The sequence below is a fragment of the Neovison vison genome, chromosome 1 (genome assembly GCF_020171115.1).
Source record: "Neovison vison isolate M4711 chromosome 1, ASM_NN_V1, whole genome shotgun sequence".
Taxonomy (NCBI): Eukaryota; Metazoa; Chordata; class Mammalia; order Carnivora; family Mustelidae; genus Neogale; species Neogale vison.
The window spans coordinates 251,261,081-251,286,963 of record NC_058091.1 but is presented as its reverse complement, the minus strand read 5'-3'; the positions used below and the strand labels follow the sequence as shown (position 1 = coordinate 251,286,963).

General features: G+C 38.8%; 1 pseudogene; it reads right to left on the bottom strand.

Moving 5' to 3' along the window:
* Positions 1 to 6,465: 6,465 nt before the first annotated feature.
* Positions 6,466 to 24,458, bottom strand: LOC122892074 (annotated as a pseudogene).
* Positions 24,459 to 25,883: the final 1,425 nt, after the last annotated feature.

Genomic DNA, 25,883 nt, shown 5'->3' with positions numbered 1-25,883 from the left:
AACTCTGAACCCAAATCCCAGCATGAACTCAAGCCCCAAATTTGACCTTGAACTTTATCCCAGAAGCCCTGAGTTTTAAACCCTAAATTATAAACCTAAAGCCCTAAACTCTAACTCTGTTCCCTTGCCCCTGACTCTAAATCCTCACCATGACGCTAAGCCTAAACCCTGATCTAGAATCCTGAGCCTGAACCCAAATTCAAATCCTTCAGGACACTTTGTTTATGCATTCATCATTGTTGGATGTTTGCAGTTTCTACCTTATGAATCTTGTGAACATTTTTTGCTTTGGAGGCTAGGGTTAGGGTCTTGGATTGGGGTCAGGGCCAGGCCTGAGAGCTAGCTGAGGTCAGAGTGTGGGTCTGCTTCAGGGCCAGGGTTATGTTGTGTGCCACATGGACACTGAGAGGCAGGCTCTCCCATCCAGCCTCCCCTTCTGGGGTGCCCAGTCCACTTTACTGAGGTTTCCCGTCATGCTTCTACACAGTTCCAACTAGGTTGTTGTGGAGTGTTGTAGAGAATTCCAAATCCCACTGCTTCTACTGCGACCAAGACACAAGGGCGCCCGATTTAATTCCTCCACATCTCTTGCTAACATGTGGCCTCCTCCAAGGGCGAGTAGCCTCTCCACGGTGGGTGAACTGGCTCTGGAAGGGGCTTGGCCTCCATTGCAATGTCTGATGTCCTCTCTCCTTCTGTAACATGGTGCTAATGTGGATGTTTGGAAGAGTCGTTTCCTCTGTGGTGCTTTCAATGAGCAGTCACTTGTTACAGCAGCACAAATGTGCTTTATCTCCATGCTCAGATTCCTGAGCTGTCATTTTTTTTTTAAGATTTTATTTATTTATTTGACAGAGAGAGGGAACACAAGCAGAGGGAGTGGAAGAGGAAGAAGCAGGCACCTTGCTGAGCAGGCAGCCCGATGCAGGGCTCGATCCCAGGACTCCGGGATCATGACCCGAGCTGAAGGCAGACACTTAACAACTGAGTCACCCAGGTGCCCCTGAGCTGTCATTTTCTAACCACATTTGCCACTTCAGTTGGGATGCTTCAGTGTGTTTGACCCCAAACAGGGACAGTTCCTGCAGAACCACCATGAAACCTGAAATGAGATCATTACAGGCTCCACCTTGTAAAAGATCACACACCCACTTCAACTGTCCACCTGCTCGACTGTCTGAAATGTCTTTTACCATTCTCCAGGTTTCTTCTTCTGCTTAGGGAGAGGGTTAGGCATTAGATGTTAGGAGATAAGGTTACAGTTTAGGATTTAGGATTAGGGTTAGTTTTGGGATAAGAAGGGGGTCAGGCTCAGAGTTCGTGTACAGGGGGTTAATGAAACTGGGGGACTGCTGGCTTGGGCCCAGATTTTGTCTTACCTTAAGATTTCTCCTGCCCTGAAACCTTTCTGGTGTTCCAGATGGAACATCAACACAGTGTTCTGTGTTGCAGGATTAGTCCTCAGGCATTGCTCAGCTGTCCACACTCCCTGGGACATTAGAAGCAGACTTTTGGGGACAGACCTCTCAGAACACAACCTAGTGTAAGTGTTAGGGGCTAGGGCATGGTAGGACCAAAATGAAGGTGCATTGGTGAGCTTCCCGGTGGGGAGGGGCGGTTGACATGAGGGCGTGGGTCAGGATGACTATCAGGATCTGGATTTGTGTCCAGGGGTCCACTAAATGTGGGCATGACCTCAGGTGGACAGGCTGATTTCTCCTACTCTGAATCCTTATCAGATTTCCAATTGGCATGGGTTCCTTCTGGGTGGCATGTGGAATCCTCTGATATTGTTCAGGTGTTCCCCACATGTACGGCATGCATGCCAGGACTCGGGACAGAACCCTGAAGTCCTAGCCTAGGGTTAAGCTTAGGGCCTAGGGGCATGTCAGGCATGAACTGCCCAGGGTATTTCAATCTCTACTGGAGGATGAGTTGATAGAGAACATCAGGATGTCAGGCTCTAGCTTTGTGTCCAGGGGGCCACTGAACATGGGGGTGGCCTCAGATGGGCATGCAGATTTCTCCAGCACTGAATCTTTTCCAGAGTTCCAAAGGGCAAAATTTCCTTCAAGGAGGCTGGCTGAGTCCTCCACTATTGCCCAAGTGTCCTGAACTCCTGCTCTTCAGAGCATGGCCACTAGGGATGGACCCCTCAGAACCCAACCAAGGGTTAGAGTTGGAAACTAGAGGCATGGAAGGACTGATCTAAAGATGTTTTGGGAGTGTTCCCAGGGCTGAGTTGAGAGCATCTGTCTGGGTGAGTGTTGTCTCTGGGTTGGTAAACTGAGGCCCACTAAATATAGGTGTGGCCTGAGGTAGCTGGGCACATTTCTCCTGCTCTGAAACCTTTCTGAAGATCCAAATGGCAACATTTCCTTCTGGCTGACAGGCTGTGTCATCTGGTATTGCTCCGGTGTCCCCAATCCCTTGGGGATTTGAAGCAAGGCCCTTGGGGAAGGGCCTCTCAGAACCCGTCCAAGAGTTAGCATTAGGGACTAGCGGCATGGCAGGACTGATCTGAAGACCCCTTGGAGAGCTGTGGGGGTTGGGGGTGCTGAGTTGAGGGCGTGGATGAGGCTAAGTGGCTCTGGCTTTGTGCTCCCAGCTCAGCAGGGAGTCTGTTTCTCCCTCTCCTTCTGCCTCTCCCTCTGCTTGTGCTCTAATGAAGAAATAAAATCTTAAAAAAAAATAATAAAATGCATAACCTCCTTCTCTATTCTACATGTGGTTAATTCTGATTTATCAGTTCAAATATAATTCATAGGTTAACTTCTCAGTTTTATTTACTCTCATGTAGATATCCATGGTACACTGTGCATATTTTTTTCTCATTTCTGCATTTTTTTCCCAATTTATTTATTTTCAGAAAAACAGTATTCATTATTTTTTCACCACACCCAGTGCTCCATGCAAGCCATGCCCTCTATAATACCCACCACCTGGTACCCCAACCTCCCACCCCCCCGCCACTTCAAACCCCTCAGATTGTTTTTCAGAGTCCATAGTCTCTCATGGTTCACCTCCCCTTCCAATTTACCCAAAAGCACATACCCTCCCCAATGTCCATAACCCTACCTCCCTTCTCCCAACCCCCCTCCCCCCAGCAACCCACAGTTTGTTTCGTGAGATTAAGAGTCCCTTATGGTTTGTCTCCCTCCCTATCCCATCTTGTTTCATGGATTCTTCTCCTACCCACTTAAGCCCCCATGTTGCATCACCACTTCCTCATATCAGGGAGATCATATGATATTTGTCTTTCTCCGCTTGACTTATTTCGCTAAGCATGATACGCTCTAGTTCCATCCATGTTGTCGCAAATGGCAAGATTTCGTTTCTTTTGATGGCTGCATAGTATTCCATTTACACTGTGCATATTTTTATCATTACAATTTCCATAAAATGATTACCAGTGTGTGATTGTTATTCTTTATCACTAGACATATAAGAATGAATGATAAACATATATTTATTGAATGATAAATATATATACCTAGATGCACATGCCTTTATGACAGAAAATAATGTTCACACTACACAGGGTATATTTTTGAAATGAAAAATCCAAAGAGGAGTTTTTTTTGTTTTGTTTTGTTTTTTTTTTTTTTAAAGATTTTATTTATTTATTTGACAGAGAGAAATCACAAGTAGGCAGAGAGGCAGGCAGAGAGAGAGGGGGGGAAGCAGGCTCCCTGCTGAGCAGAGAGCCCGATGCGGGACTCGATCCCAGGACTCTGAGATCATGACCTGAGCCGAAGGCAGCGGCTTAACCCACTGAGCCACCCAGGCGCCCTCAAAGAGGAGTTTGATCACATTCTTCTAGACTTTTTTTTTTTTTTTTAAGATTTTTTATTTATTTTATTTGACAGACAGAGATCACAAGTAGACAGAGAGGCAGGCAGAGAGAGAGGGAGGAGGAAGCAGGCTCCTTGCTGAGCAGAGAACCCGATGCGGGGCTCGATCCCAGGACCCTGGGATCATGACCTGGGCCGAAGGCAGAGGCTTTAACCCACTGAGCCACCCAGGCGCCCCAACATTCTTCTAGACTTTTATTCATAGTACTTGTTTTTTCATTGCATAACAATAAATATTTCAAAAAGAGTTTCAGAGGAACAGAAAGGTTGCACAAATAATCATTTCTATGTACTCCACACCCAGTTTCCCCAGCTAAGTACACTTGATACACCCAATGAACACCTGCATGAACACTGTCATCAGTAACTAAATCCATTTCTTGTGCTGATTTCCTTTGTTTTGACTTACTGTGCTCTTTGCAGGATTCCTCATCAGGTATTTTACAGTTTCCCTCAACTGGGAATTTTCTGATTTTTTTTTTTTAAATCACGCTTAGACTGGGATGAAGGGTTTTTGGGAGGAAAAGCATAGACATAAAATGCAGTTCTCATCATATCGTATGGAAGAATGTATGTTGTCAACACAATAGGTCATTATGTGTGTTAAGTTTGGTCAGAGTTGAAGGAGTGATTTTCAGGTTTTGACATGGTAAAGTTATTTTCTCCCCCCCTTCCATACTGTACTATTTCAAAAAAGGTCACTATGTACAGACCAGCTTTTTTTTTTTTTAAGATTCTTATTTATTTGTTTGACAGAGATCTCAAGTAGGCAGAGAGGTAGGCAGAGAGAGAGAGGAGGAAACAGGTTCCCTGGCGAGCAGAGAGCCCGATGTGGGGCTTAATCTGAGGACCCTGGGATCATGACCTGAGCCGAAGGCAGAGGGTTTAACCCACTGAGCCACCCAGGAACCCCGATGTACAGACCAGTTTTAAGGGCTTGGGAATTATGCTGCAGTTGCTTGAAGTAGCAGAATCTATCTGCATTAACTGGAATTCTCTTGCTCAGGTTACTTGTCTATTTTTACCAATTTATAATCTATTCTCGTAATTTCAGTACAGGCTAAGGGATATTCATTTTCTAACTTGAGCTGTAATCAAATATTTTGTATTGCAGAACTTTAATTTTTGACCACAGAAAGTTCTATCAGAGGGACGCCTGGGTGGCGCAGTTGGTTGAACGACTGCCTCCGGCTCAGGGCGTGATCCTGGAGTCCCGGGATCGAGTCCCACATCAGGCTCCCAGCTCCATGGGGAGTCTGCTTCGCTCTCTGACCTTCTCCTCGCTCATTCTCTCTCACTGTTTCTCTCTCTCAAATAAATAAAATAAAATCTTTAAAAAAAAAAAAGAAAGTTCTATCAGCTCTTATGCCTGCTTTGACGTACTTCAGTTGGTTTTGTTTTTAAGCACTTTCTTACTTTCTGACATGAAATTCTCTTGTATATTCCCTGCATTAGCTCTAGAGTAGTCAATTTTTTAAAAAAAGATTTTATTTATTTATTTGACAGAGAGAGAGATCACAAGTAGGTAGAGAGGCAGGCAGAGAGAGAAGGGGAAGCAGGCTCTCCGCTGAGCAGACAGCCTGATGCAGGGCTCAATCCCAGGACCCTGAGATCATGTAGAGTAGTCAATTTTTTTTTTTTTTAGAAAAGCTACATACATAAATTGTACAACCAACACATTTACATACAACAAATAATATATGTAAATATCTGAAAATATTTTTTAAAACCACAAATCCAAAGTAAGCAACATATAGTTTTTTCAGATATATAAAAAGTTTTTTTGAAAAACTAAAATAGGTAAATGTGCTTTCAAGTTTTAAAATTTGAAATGTAGAAATTATATCTGATATTAACCAATAAAGAAAATAAGATACCATGTTTTTTCTTATTTCAGAAAGTTCAAGTCTTTTTGCCATAATTGAAGAAATTACATGATCAATTAAACACCAAAACAATTTGGAAAATTGTTTTCCAAAAATTTCCATTGATTTTTTTAATGCAGCCATACACCTGAGTGTTTTGAACTATACAAACATATCCACTAGCAGTCTAAACTCACCAACATTTACATTATACTTCTTCAACAGAATCTGCGATGAATCACTAGTAAAACAGGTTCTAAGATTATTTAGATGTTATGATAAGTTGGTCTGCTGAACTCCAGAATTCATAGAAGAAATTACATCTTTCAGTTTATTTTTTAATAAATAAAATTCTGCACCGTGCTAATCTGCTTTTACATATTATTTGGAAAATGGCTATTAAGGCTTTATTGTAAAGGGGTACAAAAATATTACTATGCAAAATGCAAGATGGAGAAAAGAATGGTTTACAAATTACTGATGAACACCTAAGGGAATCATGTTTTTTCCTTTCTTTATGGGCTTCTCAAAATCAAACATATTTTTCCTCAAATTAAAGTTACATTAAGAGTTTTTGAAAAATTAAACCCCTTCCTTAAGAACTTAAATGTCCTTAGATTTAAAATAGGAATTTTAAATTTAAAATCCTTGAAAAGACAGTCTGGAACTATGTTTTTTTAAAATGTTGCTTTGGGGAAAATCTTGATTCATTGATTCTAATAACTTTTTCTTTGCTTGCTTACTATAAAACAGCATACTGTTACTGTGAAGACAATTTCTGATTCAGTTCCAATGCTCTTGTATCTTCATGAGTTTTGGCATTGTTTACCAGCACATCAATAAGCTCGTAGTCATTTTTGGCATGTAAGTGTCTCAGTAGATACCAGTATGCCACTGATACAATAGACTTGGGATACCCAGGCTGATATACCACTCTTTCCAAAAGTCGCCGTGTCTCTCTTGCCCCCATTTTGCAGTGGAATTGTAACAAAGCTTGTAAAAAGACAGCCAATGGACAAAAACAAAGTTTTAAGGCCTCAGTTGTAGCTTCTTGAACCAAAGATGACCAGTGATCATTGGAAATATTAGCCATGCAGGTTTTTAAAGCAAGTAGGGCTAGTCTCAACAGACTCGACAGCTTCCCACTCCCATTGCCCTGTTGGGATGCTACTTAGAGACTCTATAACACATTTCTGCAACACCCATCATTCCTTGGGACTGATATATGTGTGCTAGCCACTACCATGCTGAACAGAAGTTGAGTTGGACATGACTGTTTTTTGCAGCTCTTCAAGGATGGCATCTGGAAGAGGGTTTTGTGACTCCAGGAATAGTTTACACTGAACTTGTTTCAAAAGTAAGATAACAGCTGACTGATCAGGGTTACTTTTGAAATTCCTCGTGCAGAGGGCTTCAGCTTCAGATATTCTTCCTGTGTCTACTAGACCAGTGACAGCCTGGGAGAGACACCACTTTTCCAGAGATTGGTTATAATCCTTAAGGAATTCTTTGTCTTTTAACCCTCAAACCCCCCATGGTGCATTTCCACTTCCTCGTATGAGGGAGATCATACGATATAAATATTTATCATACATATAAAATTGTGTTAAATTTGTACAATGTAATGATTTGGTACATGTATATATTACAAAATGATTACCACAATAGGGTTGATTAGCACTTGTATTAACTCACATTATTACCATTTCTTTTTTGTGGTGACATTATTTAAGGTCTACTCTCTTAGCAACATTTGAACACATAATAAAGTATTGTTCACTATAGACTCCATGTTACACATTCAATCCAAGAAATTTACTCATAAATGGAAGTTTATACCTTTAATGAACTTGTCCTCATTTCCCCCAACATACAGCCCCTGGCAGCCATAATTCCAATCTCTGTTACTAGGAGTTTGGATATTTAAAGTTCTACAATTGAGATAGATCATACAGTGTGGGTCTTTGTCTGACTTACTTCACTTAGCATATGTCTGCATATTCTATCCATGTTGTCACAAATGGCAGAATTTCTATTGCTGAATAATATTGCATTATATAGATAGATACACAGGTAAGATAGAGATATAGTATGTGTATGTACAGATCTATATATTTATTCATCAATGGATATCCATTACTGGTCTTTTCCATGTCTCAACTCTTGTGAATAATGTTTTCATGAATGTGGGATATAGGTACTCTTTTTAAGATACTGATTTCATTTCCTTATCATACATACCCATAAGTGGGATTTCTAGATTATATAGTACTTCTATTTTTAATGTTTTTGATGAACTTCTGTATTAGTGTCCATAGTGGGTGTATCAATGTCCATTCTAAGAGCACAGAGTTCCCTTTTCTCACATTCTTATCAGTACTTCTTAACTAATGTCTTCTTGGTAAGAGCCATTCTAACAAGAGTGAGTGATTTTTAAAAAAAAAAACTTACATATAATGTATTATTTGTTTTAAGGGTACAAGTTTATGATTCATTGGTCTTACACAATTCACAGAGCTTAATGTCCATCACCTAGCTACCCTATTCCTCTCGGCCCGCTCCCCTCCCTCAACCCTCAGTTTGTTTCCTGAGATTTAGAGTCTTTTATGGTTTCTCTCCCTTTCTGGTTTTGTCTTGTTTCATATTTTTCCTCCCTCCCCCTATGATCCTCTGTCTTGATTCTCAAATTCCTCATATCACTGAGATCATATAATTGTTTTTCTCTGATTGACTTATTTTGCTTAGCATTATACCCTCTAGTTCTATCCATGTCATTGCAATGGCAAGATTTTGAGGTGGGGGTGGGCTTGATGGCTGCATAATTCTCCATTGTATATATACACAACATCTTCCTTATCCATTTATCTGTTGAGGGACATCTAGGCTCATTCCATAGTTCGGCTACTGTGGACATTGTTGCTACCAACATTCGGGTACGTGTGCCCCTTTAGAGCACCACATTTGTATCTTTGGGGTAAATGCCCAGTAGTGCAATACGTGGGTCATAGGGTAGCTCTATTTTCAACTTTTTGAGGAACGTCCATACTATTTTCCAGAGTGGTTGCGCCAGCTTGCGTTCCCACCAACAGTGTAGGAGGGTTTCCCTTCTCTGCATCCTCACCAGCATCTCTCATTCCCTGACTTGTTAATTTTAGCTATCCTGACTGGTGTGAGGTGATATCTCACTGTGGTTTTGATTTGTATTTCCCTGAGCCAAGTGATGTGGAGCACTTTTTCATGTGTCTGTTGGCCACCTGGGTGTCTTCTTTGCCGACATGTCTGTTCATGCCTTCTGCCCATTTCCTGATTGGATTATTTGTTCTTTGGGTGTTGAGTTTGAACAGTTCTTTGTAGATCTTGGATACTAGCCCTTTATCTGATATGACATTTGCAAATATATTCTCCCATTCTATCAGTTATCTTTTGGTTTTGTTGACTATTTCCTTTGCTGTGCAAAAGCTTTTGATCTTGATAAAGTCCCAATAGTTCATTTTTGGCCTTGCTTCCCTTACCTTTGGTGACGTGTCTAAGAAGTTGCTGTGGCTGAGGTCAAAAAGGTTGCTGCCTGTGTTCTCCTCAAGGACTTTGACGGATTCCTGTCTCACAATGAGGTATTTCACCCATTTGGACTTTATTTTTATGTGTGGTGTAAGAAAATGGTCTAGTTTCATTCTTCTGCATGTGGCTGTCCAATTTTCCCAACACCATTTGTTGAAGAAATGTTTTACCATTGGATATTCTTACCTGCTTTGTCAAAGATTAGTTGACCATAGAGTTGAGGGTCTATTTCTGGGCTCTCTATTCTGTTCCACTAATCTATGTGTCTGTTTTTGTGCCAGTACCATACAGTCTTGATGATTACAGCTTTGTAATAGAGCTTGAAGTCCAGAATCGTGATGCCACAAGCTTTGCTGGGGTCTTTACTTGTTCCAGACAAAATTTAGGATTATTGGTTCCATTTCCTTGAAAGAAGTTGATGGTCTTTTGATAGGGATTGCATTAAATGTGTAGACTGCTCTAGATAGTATGGACATTTTCACAGTATTTGTTCTTCCAATCAATCTCTGAGCATGGAATGTTTTTCCATTTCTTTGTGTCTTCCTCATTACTTTCACAAGTATTCTATAGTTTTCTGAGGACAGATTCTTTGCCTCTTTGTTTAAATTTATTCCTTGGTATCTTATGGCTTTGGGTGCAATTGTAAATGGAATGGACTCCTTAGTTCCTCTTTCTCCTGCCTTGTTGGTGTATAGAAATGCAACTGATTTCTGTGCATTGATTTTATATCCTGACACCTTACTCAATTCCTGTATGAGTTCTAGCAGTTTTGGGGTGGAGTCTTTTGAGTGTCCATGTAAAGAATCATATAATCTGCAAAAAGTGAGAGTTTGACTTCTTTGCTGATTCAGATGCCTTTTCTTTTTATTATCTGATTGCTGAGGCTAGGACTTCTAGTACTGTGTTGAATAGCAGTGGTGATAGTGGACATCCCTGCTGTGTTCCTGACCTTAAGGGAAAAGTTCTCAGTTTTTCCCCATTGGGAATGTTACTTGTGGGGCACCTGGATGGCTCAGTCATTTAGCATCTGACTTCAGCTCAGGTCATGATCCCAGAGTCCTTGGATAGAGTCCCACATTGGGCTTCCTACTCCGTGGGAACCCTGCTTCTCCCTCTCCCACTCCCCCTGCTTGTGCTCCCTCTCTTATTGTGTCTCACCCTGTCCAATAAATAAGTTAAAAAAAAAGATACTTGCTGTGGGCTTTTCATAGACAGCTTTTATGATATTGAGGTAGTACACTCTATCCCTCCACTGTGAAGAGTTTTGATGAAGTAAGGGTGCTGTGTTGTGTCAGTTGCTTTTTCTGCATCTACTGAAAGGAGAATATGGTTCTTGCTCTTTCTTTCATTAATGTGTATCAGCTTGGTTAGCTTGTGGATATTGAACTAACCTTGCAGCCCAGGAAAAAAATCCCACTTGGTCATGGTGAATAATCCTTTTAATGTACTGTTGGATCCTACTGGCTAGAATTTTGGTGAGAATTTTTGCATCTGTGTTCATCAGGGATATTGTTCTGTAATTCCCCTTCCTGATGGGGTCTTTGTCTGGTTTGGGGATCAAGGTAATGCTGGCCTCCTAGAGGCCAGAAAGGACTTTGGAAATTTTCCTTCCATTTCTATTTTTTTAGAACACTTTCAGGAGAATAGGTATTAATTCTTTTTTAAATGTTTGGTAGAATTCCCCTGGGAAGCCATCTGGCCCTGGGCTCTTGTTTATTGGGAGATTTTTAATGACTGCTTCAGTTTCCTTGCTGGTTATGGGTCTCTTAAAGTTTCCCATTTCTTACTGGTTCAGTTATGGTAGTTTATACTCTCTAGGAATGCATCTATTTCTTCCAGATTGTCTAATTTGCTGGCATAGAGTTGCTCATAATATGTTCTAATAATTGTTTGTATTTCTTTGGTGTTGGTTGTGATCTTTCCTCTTTCATTCATGATTTTATTAATTTGGGTCTTTTTTCTTTTTGATAAGTCTGGCCAGGGGTTTATCAATCTTAGTAATTCATTCAGAGAACCAGCTCCTACTTTTGTTGATCTGTTCTACCCTTCTTTTGGTGTCTATCTCATTGATTTCTGCTCTGATCTTTATTATTTCTCTTCTCCTACTGGGTTTAGGCTTTATTTGGTGTTCTTCTTTAGATGTAAGTTTAAGTTGTGTATTTGAGACCTTCTCTATTTCTTGAGAAAGGCTTGTATTGTTATATAATTTATCAGGACTGCCTTTACTCCATCCCAAAGATTTTGAACAGTTGTGCTTTCATTTTCAATTGTTTCCATGAATTTTTTTATTCTTCTTTAATTTTCTAGTTGACCCATTCATTCTTTAGTACGATGCTCCTTAGCCTCCATATATTTTAGTTCTTCCCAAATTTTGTCTTGTGATTGAGTTCAAATTTCAAAGCATTGTAGTCTGAAAATATGTAGGGAATTATCCCAATCTTTTGGTACTTCTTGAGACTGGATTTGTGACCCAGGATGTGATCTATTCTGGAGACTGTTCCATGCACCCTAGAGAGGAATGTGTATTCTGTTGCTTTGTGATGGAATGTTCTGAATATATCTGTGAAGTCCATCTGGTCCAGTGTCATTTAAAGCCTTTTTTCCCTTGTTGATCTTTTCTTAGATCTGTCCATTTCAATGAGGGGGGTGTTAAAACCCCCTGTTACTGTATTACTGTTGATGTGTTTCTTTGATTTTGTTTTTAATTGGCTTATATAATTGGCTGCTCTCATGTTCGGGGCATAGATATTTACAATTGTTAGATCTTCCTGTTCGATAGACCCTTTAAGTATGATTGTGTCCTTCCTTATGTCTTATAGTATTTGGATTAAAATCTAATTTGTCTGATATAAGGATTGCCACCCCAGCTTTCTTTTGGTGTCCATTAGTATGGTAAATGGTTTTCCCACTGTCTCACTTTAAATCTGGAGGTGTCTTTGGATCTAAAATGAGTCTCTTGTAGATAGCTTATTGATGGGTCTTATTTTATCCATTCTGATAGCCTGTGTCTTTTGATTGAAGCATTTATCCCATTTACATTCAGGGTAATCATTGAAAGATATGAGTTTAGTGACATTGTATTGACTGTAAAGTGACTCTTACTGTATACTGCCACTGTTCCTTTCTGGTCTATGTTAACTTTAGGCTCTCTTTTGCTTAGAGGACCCCTTTCAGGATTTCCTGTAGGGCTGGTTTGGTGTTTGTCTCAGAAGCTTTTTAATCTCTCCTATTTTCAATGACAGCCTAGCTAGTTACAGTATTCTTGGCTGCCTATTTTTCTCATTTACTGCTCTGAATATATCATGCCAGTCCTTTCTGGCCTGCCAGGTCTCTGTGTATAAGTCTGCTGCCAACCTAATATTTCTACTTTTGTAGGTTACCTTTTGTCCAGAGCTACTTTCAGGATTTTCTCATTGTTTCTGAGACTTGTAAGTTTTATTATTAGATGAGGGGGTGTTGACCTATTTTTATTGATTTTTGAAGGGGTGTTCTCTGTGCTTCCTGGATTTTGATGCCTGTTTGCTTCCCCAAATTAGGGACATTTTCTGCTATCATTGCTCCAGTATACCTTCTGCCCCACTCTTTTTCTTCTTCTGGGATCCTAATTATTCTAATATTGTTTCATCTTATACTATCAATTATCTCTCCAACTCTCCCTTTGTGATTCAGTAGTTGTTTATCTTTTTCTCAGCTTCTTTATTCTCCATCATTTGGTCTTCTATATCACTAATTCTCTCTTCTGCCTCATTTATCCTAGCAGGTAGAGTCTCCGTTTCTGATTGTACCTTATTAATAGCCTTTTTGACTTTAACTTAGATTTTAGTTCTTTTATTGCTCCAGAAAGGGATTCTCTTGTATCTTCTATGCTTTCTTCAAGCCCAGCTAGTATCTTTATAATTGTCATATACTCTATTGTCATGAACTTTGTTCCAATATCTAACTGATGTCTGTATTGATTAGGTCCCTGGCAGTTGGTACTGCCTCTTGTTCTTTTTTTCTGAGGTGAGTTTTTTCCATTTTGTCATTTGTCCAGAGAAGAATAGATGAATGAGAGAACAAAATGCTAAAAGGGTAACAACTACCACAGAAAAATGCACACAAAACAAATAAGAAGAGACCTGAAACTGGGGACAAAAGAAAGTCAAGAAAAAAAGAAAAGAAAAGGAAAATAAAGAATAAGGTCAAGCTGTTCAATAGAACAGAGCCACACCCTAGATTTTGGGTATATTTTGGTCTGTTAGAAGAAAGTGCCTCCCAAAATTTTAAGGAAAGAAAAACTTATCTTTATAGTCATACTATGAAGGAATGGAATATGACTGTAAAGATTAAAATGAAAGATTTTAAAGAACGAGTTGATAAGTTCATTGAAAAAAGGAAAAAATTGAAAAAAGAAAAAGAATGTGATTAGGCAGGAGACTAGAACAAGTCATACATTAGATTTAGGATATGTTTTGGTCTGTTAGAAGAAATTGTATCTCAACATTTTAAAGAAAGAAAAACTTGTATTTAACTTTATTGTTGGTGTATATATAATGAAGGGATAGAATATGACATTAAAAATGAAAGAATTGAGAAGATGTTAGTTGAAAAGGGAAAGAAGAAGAAGAAAAAACCCCATCTAACTCCAAAAGACTAAAGAATCGTGGGAAAAAAGCAATGAATTCTATGTGCGGTATTCCCCTACTGCTGGAGATTTGCAGTTCTCTGTGCCTGATGAACATGGTGTTGGGCTGAATGTTCCTGGTGATCTCCTGGAGGAGGGGCCTGTTGCAGTGATTCTCAAATGTCCTTGCCCAAGGCGGAGTTGCACTGCCCTTCTTACCAGCCAGGCTAAGTAATCTGCTCTGGTTTACACTCAGTAGCTTTCGGTTCCTCGAAAGCTTTCTGTACAGCTTTGGAGGATGAATGAAGATGGTGGCTCCCAATCTCCCACCCAGAGGAGCTGAGAGCTTGAGACCCCACTCCTAAGGACAAAAGTGATTGATTTTTGTCTCCCTGGTCTCCAGCAGCGCTCTATGCTTACCTGGCCTGTGATCAAACATTCCTGTCTCTGCCACGCAACCCTATTTGGAGTCTCCAAACCCAGCAGACTCCTGTGGCAGCAGACTCCTGTGCCACTCTTCCTGGGGTAAGAAAGGTAGTCTCCCTGGATCTGCTGCTTGTGGGGACCCTGCTTGAAAAGCAGTAGCCCAATTGTGCTGCAGATCATGGTTTATGGCAATCCTGAGTTGAGAGCCCACTCCTCAGCTCTCTGCTGTAATACTTGGAAGCTCTGCCACATTCATGCCTTGGTCTGTCTGTGACCCCGAGAGTCCTGAGACCACACTATCCCAGTGAGGGCTCCATCCCCTGCTTAGCCACTTGAGCGACATCCCTCACTGGAGCAGACTTCTGAAAGTTCCAATTTTATGTTCTGCTGCTTTCTCACTTGCCAGGAGCTGGCTGACAGAGGCTCCCTCCCCCTCTGGTCCATCTTCCCAAATAGCGCCTTGGATTCCCTTCCCTGCACAGTCCACCTTCCAGAGAGTGGTCGCTTTTCTGTTCGTAGAATTGCTGCTATTATATTCTTCAGTCTGGTGTTGAGTTTGTAGGTGTTCAGAATGGCTTGATAATGACCATAGCTAAACTCCTGGGACCCAACGATATTTAGGTCTCATACTCCTGTGCCATCTTGCTCCTCGTAACAGGTGTGATGTAATTTTTTATGGTGGTTTTGATTCGCCTCTTCTGGATGATGAGTGATGCTGGGCAAATTCTTATATGCCTATTGGGCATCTATGTGTCTTCTCTGGAAAAATGTCTATTCAGGTCTTCTCAATTTTAAAATAGATTTTTTTTGGGGGGAAGCTATTCGTAGGAGTTCCTTGTATTTTGGATAATATTGGCCTCTCATTCAGTAGATGATTGCAAATATCTTCTCCCTTTCTATCCATTGATTGCTTTTTTCTTTCCCCCCTGTGCAGCAACTTTTTAGTTTGACATAATCCACTTGTTTTTGCTTTTGTTGCTTGTGCTTTTGGTATCACCTCCAAAAAAATCATTACCAAGCTCAAGGTCAAGAAGTTTTTCTTTTGATTTCTTCTAGGAGTTTAACAGTTTAAGTTCTTAAATCTTGAATCCATATTGAGTTTATTTTTGTAAGTGGTGTAAGTGGGGCTCAAATTTCATTCTTTTACATATGATAAAATTTAATTTTTCAAACACCATTTATGGAAGAGACTCTTCTTGCCCCGATGAGTATTCTTGGATCCCTTTTCAAATAGGAGTTGACTATATATACAAGGGTTTATTTTTTATTTATTGAGAGAATTCTGTCCCCTTGGTCTGTGTGTTTACTTAGGCTATATTTGTAATACAGTTTGAAAACAAGAAGTGTAATGCATCTAGCTTTGTTTTTTTCTTAGAATTTCTTTCGTTATTCAAGGCCATGTGTGGTTCCACACAAATTTTGGAACTTTATTATTACTTTTTAAAGATTTTATTTATTTATTTGACAGAGAGGAATTACAAGTAGTCAGAGAGGCAGGCAGAGAGAGAGGGGGAAGCAGGCTCCCTGCTAAGGAGAGAGCCTGATGTGGGGCTTGATCTCAGGACCCTGAGATCATGATCTGACCCAAAGGCAGAGTCTTAAGCCACTGAGCCACCCAGGCACCCCTCACTCATGATTTTATAAGACTGGCTTTCATATTTTTATTTGAGTGTATGTAAGCTGTGGACTTGTCTGTTAGTGTTTATTATGGTATGTTCCTTCTATACCCAATTTGTTTAGCATTTTTATTATGAAAGTATGTTGAATTTTTCTCAAATGATTTATCACATTTATTGCTTGGCATAGGCTGAATCATTTTTGCATCCCAGGAATAAATCCCACTCTATTGTGGAGTATAATCCTTTTAATATGTTAAATTTTATTTGATAGCATTTTGCTAACATTTTTGCATTTATATTTAGCAGTGATATTAGTCTATAGTTTCTTTTTTAGCTTATTTGCCTTTGGTATCAGGATAATGCTGGCCCCCAAAAACTGAAGAGTAAGGAACATTCCCAAACTCATTTTATGGTTGTGGTAATTCTGAAACTGTTATAAGGATTCACTGAAGAAACCATCTGGTCCTGGGGTTTCATTTATTGAGAGGCTTTTGATTACTGCTTTAGTCTTCTTCATCCTTACAGCTCTGTTCAGATTTTTTTTTACGTCTTAATGATTGAATCTTAACAGATTCTATATTTGTTAGCCTGTAATTGCTTATGGTAATCTCTTAGGATCTTTTGTATTTGTAGCCTATCAACCATAATATCACCACTTTCATTTCTGAATTTGATTTTTCATTTTTTTTTAAGTCTACCTAAATATTTGCCAATTTCATCTTTCATAGAACCAGCTCTATGTTGTTCTGGTTCTTATTTATTTCCACTCTGATTTTGTTATTTTTTTCCTTTTACTAACTTTGAGCTTACCTTGTTCTTTTTCTAGCTCCTTAAAAGTTACAGTTATATTGTTTATTTGACATCTTTATAAACGTCCCTCATAGAATTGCTTTTTCTACCTCCCGTAAGTTACGGTTTGTTATGTTTCTTTTCTTTTGTCTCAAGCTAGTTTTTAACTAGTCTTTTTCATTTTTGTCTTTGACTCTCTGGTTGTTCAGGAGTGTGTTCAATTTCTACACATTTGTAAATTTTTCAGCTCTCCTCCTGCTGTTGATTTGTAGTTTCATGTCATTGTGATCAGAAAACATAATTTATATGCATTTACTTGAATAATGTTCCCTGTTCACTTGAGAATCTGTATTCTGCTGTTTGTAGAAATGTCCTCTATATATCTGTTAGGGCCGTTTATTCTAAACCACAGTGCTGACAGGTTTCTTTATGAATTTTTTAGGATAATCTATTCATTGTTGGAAGTGGGGTAATCAAGTCCTCTATCTTGTTTTTATTGTTTTCTATTTCTCTATTAGTATCTACTAGTATTTTCTTTCTCTTCAACACTCTGATGTTTCGTTCATGTATATTTTATGATTGGTAGATATCCTTGATGAATGATTCATTTATCTATAATATGGCCTTACCTCATCAGTTTTTTTTTCTTTCCTTGTTACAGGATTTGACTTAAGGTTTGTTTTTTTATCCCCCTCCCCACCTTAAGTAAATACAGCTATTCCTGCTCTCTTTAGGTTTCCATGTGCATGCAGTTTCTTTCTCTCTCTCTCTTTTTTTAAAGATTTTGTTTATTTATTCGATTAGACAGAGATCACAAGTAGGCAGAGAGGCAGGCAGAGAGAGAGGGGTAAGCAGGCTCCCTGCTGAGCAGAGAGCCTGATGCGGGGCTCCATCCCAGGACCCTGGGATCATGACCTGAGCTGAGGGCAGAGGCTTTAACCCATTGAACCACCCAGGCATCCCAGTTTCTTTAACTTCACTTTAGACCTCTATGTCTCCTCAAGCTGAAATGAGTTTCTTTCAGGCGGCATATAGTTTGGTTGTCTTCTAATTAGAGCATTTAATTCTTTTATATTTAAAAAGTTAATGAAGGGGCACCTGGGTGGCTCAGTGGATTAAGGCCTCTGCCTTCATCTCAGGTCATGATCCCAGGGTCCTGGGATTTAGCCCCGCATTGGGCTCTCTGCTCAGCAGGGATCCTGCTTCCTCCTCTCTCTCTGCCTGCCTCTCTGCCTATAAATTAAAAATAAATAAATAAATAAATAAAAAGTTAATGATAGGTAACAACTTGTAGGTAAGGTCGTGTAATTGTTTTATTCCTTTCTTCGGTTCTTGTCCTCTTATGTGAATTTAGGATTTTCCATAGTTGTATGCTTTGATTCACTTCTCTTAATCTTTTTTTTTTTTTCAACCTACTCCAAGTTTTAGGTTTGTGGTAAACATAAATAATACTTAAAATGGCTTAGGTGAGGCTAACAACTTCAATTACATTTAAAAATTCTAATCATTACTCTTCCTTTGTTTTTAATGTTGCAACATCACAACTTACATATTTTTATTGCATAACCATTAAAATTACTGTGGTTTAGACATTTGTAATACTTTTTCCTTTAACTCTTCCTCTAGGGTGAACTGACACACCATGATTAACACACTGCATCATTAGAGTATTCCGAATTGACTGTATACTTAACCTTACCAGTGTGTTTTTATACTTTCATATATTTTCATATTTCTAATGAATGTCCTTTCATTTTAGCTTGGCAAATTCCTTTCAGTCTTTTTTGTAGGGCAAGTAACATGGTGACTACCTCCCTCAGCTTTTGTTTGGGAATGTCTTTACCTTACCTCCACTTCTGAAGGAGAACATTGCAGGGTAACGTATTTTGGTGGCAAGGTTCCCTCCCTGCCTTCCTCCTCCCCTTCCACTCTTTTTTTTTTTTTTTAAGATTTTATTTATTTATTTGACAGACAGAGATCACAAGTAGGGAGAGAGGCAGAGAGAGAGAGAGAGAGAGGAGGAAGAAGGCTCCCTGCTGAGCAGAGAGCCCTACATGGGGCTTGATCCCAGAACCCTGGGATCATTACCTGAGCTGAAGGCAGAGGCTTTAACCCACTGAGCCACCCAGGCGCCCCTATCATTCCACTCTTAATCTGCAAAGTTTCTTCTAAGAAATCCACTGGTAGCCTTATGGGGATTCCCTTCTATGAGAGAATTAACTCTAACTGCCCTTGCTGCATAAAATACTCTCCTTGTCTTTGATTTCAGACAAAAATGTACGATAATGTTTTTTTGAGACAATCATTTTAGTTTGAAATTTGGGGATGACATGTTATCTTAATGAATTTGGATGTCCAGATTCCTCCCCATATTTGAGAAGTCCTCAGCCATTAAATCTTCAAGGTTTCTGTTCTTTTTCCCTCTATTTTCCTTCTGAGATTGCAACTTACCTTTCATGAAATTCTTCACTCTTTTTACTTTGTTCTCCTTCGAAGAATTACAAAGATCTTGTCTGCTACTTCTCAGAATCTTTTTCTGCTTGAGCAGTATGCTTTTGGTGCTTTTAAGTGCATTTTTCATTTCATTCACTGTATGCTTTAGCTCCAGAATTTGTCTGGTTCTTCTAAAATTATTTCTGTTCAATGTTGCATTTTGTTGGTGTATTTTTTTCTTGATTTCACTCTGTTATCTTTATTATTTGGGGGGGTCAAAAATTCAAATTTATTGACATTTTCAAACAAGAGACTCTTCTTTGTTGCTTCATTCCACTGTACAGTACATGTGGAAAATATAAAAATATCTTGAAGCTGAATGTGCTAAATATCATGGATACAGCTGTTAACATCTTGAAGTATATATGTGCAATTCTATGAGTCTTCACTAAGTTTAGAAGACAACAAATTTAATGATCCTGTGTTTTTTGCTAATGCTCCTTGGCTCAGTTGTAGAGGAATTTTACAAAGATTTGCCATACGTTTAACTTCAAATGAAAATTTTCTTAAAACAGAAAGAATGCTTGCCTAATACTCAGTAATCAAAGACAAAAAACAAAAACCAAAAACCAATCATGGTCACACTGCACATGAATGAGCAACATTTAAATCTCCAAGAAAAGGGAAACCTCATTTGTGAAGATGAACAAGTATAATAAATTATACTGATGATGATTTTACACATTTTGCTACCATAAGTCAATATGCAGGTTTTAATTATTGGTAGTTACGTAAATTAGTTACAAAAACTGAGAAAAATTCTTGTAGCTCATTGGAATTTCCTAAAACAGCTATTTTGAATTCTTTATCAGGTAAATCATTGATCTTCGTTTCTTTGCGGTTGATTCCTGAGAAACTGTGTTCTGCTGGTGTTGTCATATTTTTGTTGATTTTTTTGCATGTTCCTTGAAGTCTTGCATTGCTGACTTCACAGTTGAGGAAGCAGTCACACCCTATAGTCCTCACTAACTAGCTGAGAGAACCAGCCCTGCTAGAGATTCTGAGCCTTTCCCAGGGTTTTGTTACAGATACACCTGCTGAATACTTTTTGCTACCTTGTGTGAGAGAATTATTTTTTTTTTTAAGATTTTATTTATTTGACAGAGATCACAAGTAGGCAGAGAGTCAAGCAGAGAGAGAGAGAGAGAGAGGAGGAAGCAGGCTCCCTGCTGAGCAGAGAGCCTGATGGGGGCTCAATCCCAGGACCCTGAGATCACAACCTGAGCTGAAGGCAGAGGCTTAACCCACTGAGCCACCCAGGTGCCCCTGTGAGGGAATTCTTAAAGGTCATGTGTCTTTCCTCAATTCTCTAATAAAGCTATTTCTCAATACCACAAAGCCAGACCTGTTGTTGATGGTCTTTTGTTTTTCTTGCCCTAGAATGGTGGCCATGTTCAAGATAGTGGTACTCTTCCAGGCCCACAGATCTGGTCTAGCTTTGTGTTCACACTCACCAGCCCTCTGTGAAACTCTTGCTACTGCTGGGAGTGCCAGGGAGCCCTTTGGGATCTGCATTCTAGTTGTCCCATGTGACTCAATGGGGGCTTCCTGATGGTGTCTGTGACATGTTTAGTAGAATCTGGTTCCATCTAATACATCCATCATGCCCTAGCTGGCCTTTTCTTAACCCCTCACTGATTCCAAGTCATGAAGTTCAGTACTCAGCATTCTGGATAGGGCAAAAGAGAAATGAGGCTCTTAGGCAATGTTTTGCCCTAATGGAGAAGCTGTGTACTAGTCACACACTCTTACTTTTCCTCGTGGAAGAAATCATGGACTGGAAAAGTTTCTCTTAACACTGAGCTGTGCTGGTTTAGGAAATGGGTGATGTGGGTGAAATGAACCATTACTGGTTTCCATGCCTCCATCTTGTATTTTTTGGCTGCTACCAATGTGCTGAAACTTCCCCAGTGGATCCCTGGATTTCCAGAAAGTCTTCCTTGTCCATAGGTGGTTGTCTCAATCAGTGTTCTGTAGGGAAAAGATAGGATAAAACACTTACTCCACCATTATGAGGATGTCACTCCTGTGATTATTTTTCCATTGGTGTCTTTTCTAAGCTAAGCACAAGTTCAGCCTCACATCTCCAACTCTAATGCACATATTTCATTCTAGCCCTTTTCCCCTTTGCTTATCCCCCGTTCCAACAGTGAGAAACTGAGTGCCACCATCTTTCATCCCTTTACATAATAGTTCAATTCTAGTCTATAAGTATACTGGTTTCATAATTGTTAATCAGTACTCTGATAAGAAATAGCCTTACCAACTAATGCAGTGCTTTTAAAACAGCTTCTCTTATCTATAGTCTTAGATTCTTTATTCATTTCCAAAGTTCTTTAGAGGACTACCTTGTACTTTTCCCCTTTAGTGAGATTATGTCCTACATTTTGATACAATTAGATTCTTTTCTTCTAGTTTGCTTTACATCTTTGAACCCCTAACCATCTAAGGATTTTAAAACTTTTTTTTAAACATTAAGTTTCACTCTTTGTGCTATGAAGTTGTAATGGTTTTGACAAGTTCATGGTCTAATGTATTCATCAGTACTCTTACCACATAGAATTGGTTTATCATCCCCCTCAATCCTGTTTCACCTTTTAAACTTTCCTCTTCCTTAGAATCCAAGGTCATGACTTTTTTGCTTTCTGTCCTATAGTTTTTACTTTTTCTGAAGGTCATGTAAATTTAATAATTCAATATGTATCCTGTTCAGGTTGACAACTTTCAGTTAGCAATATGCAGTTAACATTCACTGATATTAATAGCTCATGACCTGTTATCCCTGAATACTAAATAGTAGGTATTTTTCACTGTTTATCCTCACACATACTGAAGGACATCTCGAGTTCTTCCAGTTCTGGACAATATAAATAGTGCTGTTGTAAACTTTCCCATGGATGTGTGGACATTGGTTTTCAAAAGAGGTGAACAAATACTAAGAATGTGATTGCTAGATCAAAGAAAAACCTCTGCTTAGCTTTTTAAGAAACTATCAATGAGTCTTCCAGAGTGGGTGCACCATTTTCATTCCTTTAAGTGATGGAAGTGATGGAAATTACTTCCTGTTTCTTCAAGTCCTTGACAAAATTGTTATTCTTAGGATTTAATTTTTTAAATTTTTACCGACTCTAAAAGGGATGGAGTATTATGTTGTTTAATTTTCTTTTCCCTAATGACAAGTGGTTGTTGATGATCTTTGAAATTCCTTAATCTGTGTTTTGTCTCTAAATAATTTGGAAAGTTTTCTATTATTATTTGAATATTCTGCTGCATTTTCTTTTTCCAATTATGCCTACATTGAAACTTTTGGTACTGTTCATCAGTTCTTAGATGTTCTGATGTCATTTTCATTTTCTTTTCATGTTCTTATTTCCATTTGAAAAGTTTCCATTGATTCTCTTGACATTCACTGACTCCTTCCTTGGAGTGCTAAACTTGGTGAGCAGATCAAAGGCATTCTTCATCTCGGTTACTTGCTTCTTGATTTCTTGCATGTGCTTTTGATTCTCTTGCCTTGTTGTTCTCTCTCTGGTGACAAAGTACTGTAAAACCCTTTTCTGATATTCCTACATTTGTGTCACATCTGAATTTGTTTCTGAGGATGGTTTTGATTCTTTAGATTGTGTAATTTTGTTGAAATTTGGACATTACATGTGCAATAGGTATTATCTATGTTGTCATGGGAGAAGTTACACTAATTTGCCTAGGATTTCAGCTTTCTTTAGTGATAGGTTTCAAATATCTCTACTGTTTTTATTTATACCTCTCTTGGATTTAGGGTTTCTCTTTGCCTCTTTGCCCTTTCTATTTCTCAGAAAGAGTATACATCTTGGGACCTCTTTCAACTGCAATTCCCTGTTAATATACTTGAGGTTTATTGGGATGTTGGGTGGATATGAGAGAAGGAAAGCAAGCCACATACTTTGGAATAAATCTCAGATTTACAGTTCTCCCCTCTCTTTGTGATTTGCCTTTCTTATTTTTCTGGTTCTTTTCCAGGCATACAACTTTAATCTTCTTTGTCCCCTCATTTGTTTTAGCATTCACAATCTTTTTTTTTTTTTTGAAACTCTGACCTGTTGTGAATTAGCTTTTCCTTCTCTTTTTCATATATAAGCTGGAAAAGGTACAGTGTTATGTAATTTCTTTCTACCATGGGAAATAAGGTCTGGCTAAGGGATTCCCTGAGACCCAGGCTTCAAGATGAGGGTTTGGAGGGTATCAGCGGTGTCTCTTCATTTATTCCTCAGAGTCATGAAGTTGTTTTTCTCAGGGTTTTTTTGTTTTTTTTTTTGTTGTTGTTGTTTTCTTTTTGTGAAAGCCTCGTGCAGTTTCTGGAAGGAATTGTGACCCTCAGAAGTTTCTTACTCCAGTCCACACTCCACTGGCAGCAATTTCTGATTTTTCAATAAAGTAAGTCTTATTATCATAATTCATGGCTTCCAGCTTCTGCTGCTCCTGCCTCTCCACAAATGGGGATAACTGTTTGTCCTCTGCTCTGGGTTTTCTGATAGTTCTAAGAAAGTTGTTCATTTTCAGATAGTCCAGCTTTTCTTATTGTGGACAAAGAGTGCCAAATTATGATACTTCTACAACTTGGACCTGAAACGAAAAGACTAGCTGGTTTTAAAATTAAAGATAAGTTAACTTTGTATCAAGGATCAATTTATTAATGACAAATAGGATTATATTCATAAGATAAAATCACTGAATAGATTACTGTTATTTAAGTGTAAACTTGTAGGAGCATGTATTTCCAAATATTTCATCCATGCTCGAAAACAGAAGAGTCAAAATGATTTGAAACATTTGGATTTCAACTTCTTAGTTTAGAGATCATCTCATTTGTACTTCTGAGCTCTCACAGCAAATTTATTATAGCCTACTATTTATTTTCAACTCTATAAAGTAGTTTTCTTTTCTTCTTCCTTTTTGAAAAGATTTTATTTATTTATTTGACAGACAGAGATCACAAGTAGGCAGAGAGGCAGGCAGAGAGAGAGGGAAGCAGGCTCCCTGCTGAGCAGAGAGCCCAATGGGGGCTCGATCCCAGGATCCTGGGATTATGACCTGAGCTAAAGGCAGAGGCTTTAACCCAGTGAGCCACCTAGACGCCCCTGAAGTATTTTCTTTAGAAGAGCATGCAGCATATAATTTTGGTATAGGAGTATAACAAATTTTTAAAAAATCCTAGTACTTCTAATCTTGTTGCTGCTTTATTCTTACCCTGTGGGAACTCCATGGACCTCATTGTGTTCTATTCAGGCATCATCATATTCTTCACTTGTCTACCATCTCCTAGCTTCACTGATCCATACAATATCCTATGAGGTGCTATATGATATTTAATTCTTAATTCTCTTTAGGCATATCTAGTTTCTTGGGTTTCTTTGGCACTCAAACTAAAATCTTGTTTCAGATCTCTATAGGATTCCTAAGCAAGTATTTGTATTGTGTCAATCATGTAAAGTCTTGGGTACTTCCCACTTAACAGTGGCTGTAATTTTTCTTGATTTCTGTATTAATGTAATTATCAACCCATCTGTGCTTCAGTTTTTGCTATGTACTTTTCTTAAATCTTTTAGTAGACATGTGATTCTTTCTTCCTTCACTCACTAGTTCCCAAACCTCTAAATTTCTACTCTACCTTTAGAATCAGATAAATAATGCAAGTAACATGAACATTTTATAAAATTACACTGTATGAATAAAGAAATGTACATGAGGTGGGAAAGAAATGTCCATAAACTACACTCTTTCTGGAGAAGTTAACACTCTTTCTGGAGAAGTTAACATGTACACATATTTATCTACTTCCCCTCTTTCATACATAATAACTTGGGATAAGGATTTTTCTTCTCTACATTCTATGAAACTAATAAGATGAATTAGCGAGAGGCTAGGTTTGCTTTGTGAAAGTACTAAATGTGATCTGTCCTTAATATGAAAATGCTATTTTAAGTAGTACAAAAAAGTTCATCAGACATGATTAATGAAATCTTGAGAATTTAAATGAACCATCTGAAAGTTAACTCCAAATTTAATGATAGTCATATTAATTACCAAGGGAGTTTGGAGTTCAAGAAAGTTACTAACAGCTAGATAAACTGATTTTAATCATCAAATTCAAAAGCCATTCAAGTACTGTTTTGTAGGAATTGGAGAAAAAAATATCATGGAAGGAAATGAAAAAAAATGATGGAAAGGGTGAAGAGAAAAAAGTAAAGGACATGATCTTAGGGAAGAAGACTTATTTCAGTTTTTTAACTAAATTGATTAATTTGACAATATGGTTTAAAATCCCACTGAATCTTCATATTTTACTAAATCATGTTTTTTAAAAAAGATTTTATTTGTTTATTGACAGACAGAGATCACAAGTAGGCAGAGAGGCAGGCAGAGAGAGAGGAGGAAGCAGGCCCCCCCAACTGAGCAGAGAGCCTGATGGGGCTCGATCCCAGGACCCTGGGATTATGACCCAAACTGAAGGCAGAGGCTTTAACCCACTGAGCCACCCAGGTGCCCCTAAATCATGTTTTTAAAGATTTCACTTATTTGAGACAGAGAAAAAGAGAGAGGAACTGAGAGAATGAGTGGGAGGAGGGGCAGAAGGAGAAGCAGACTCCCTATGGATCAGGGAGCCCAACCTGGGACTCCATCCCAGGACCCTCACATC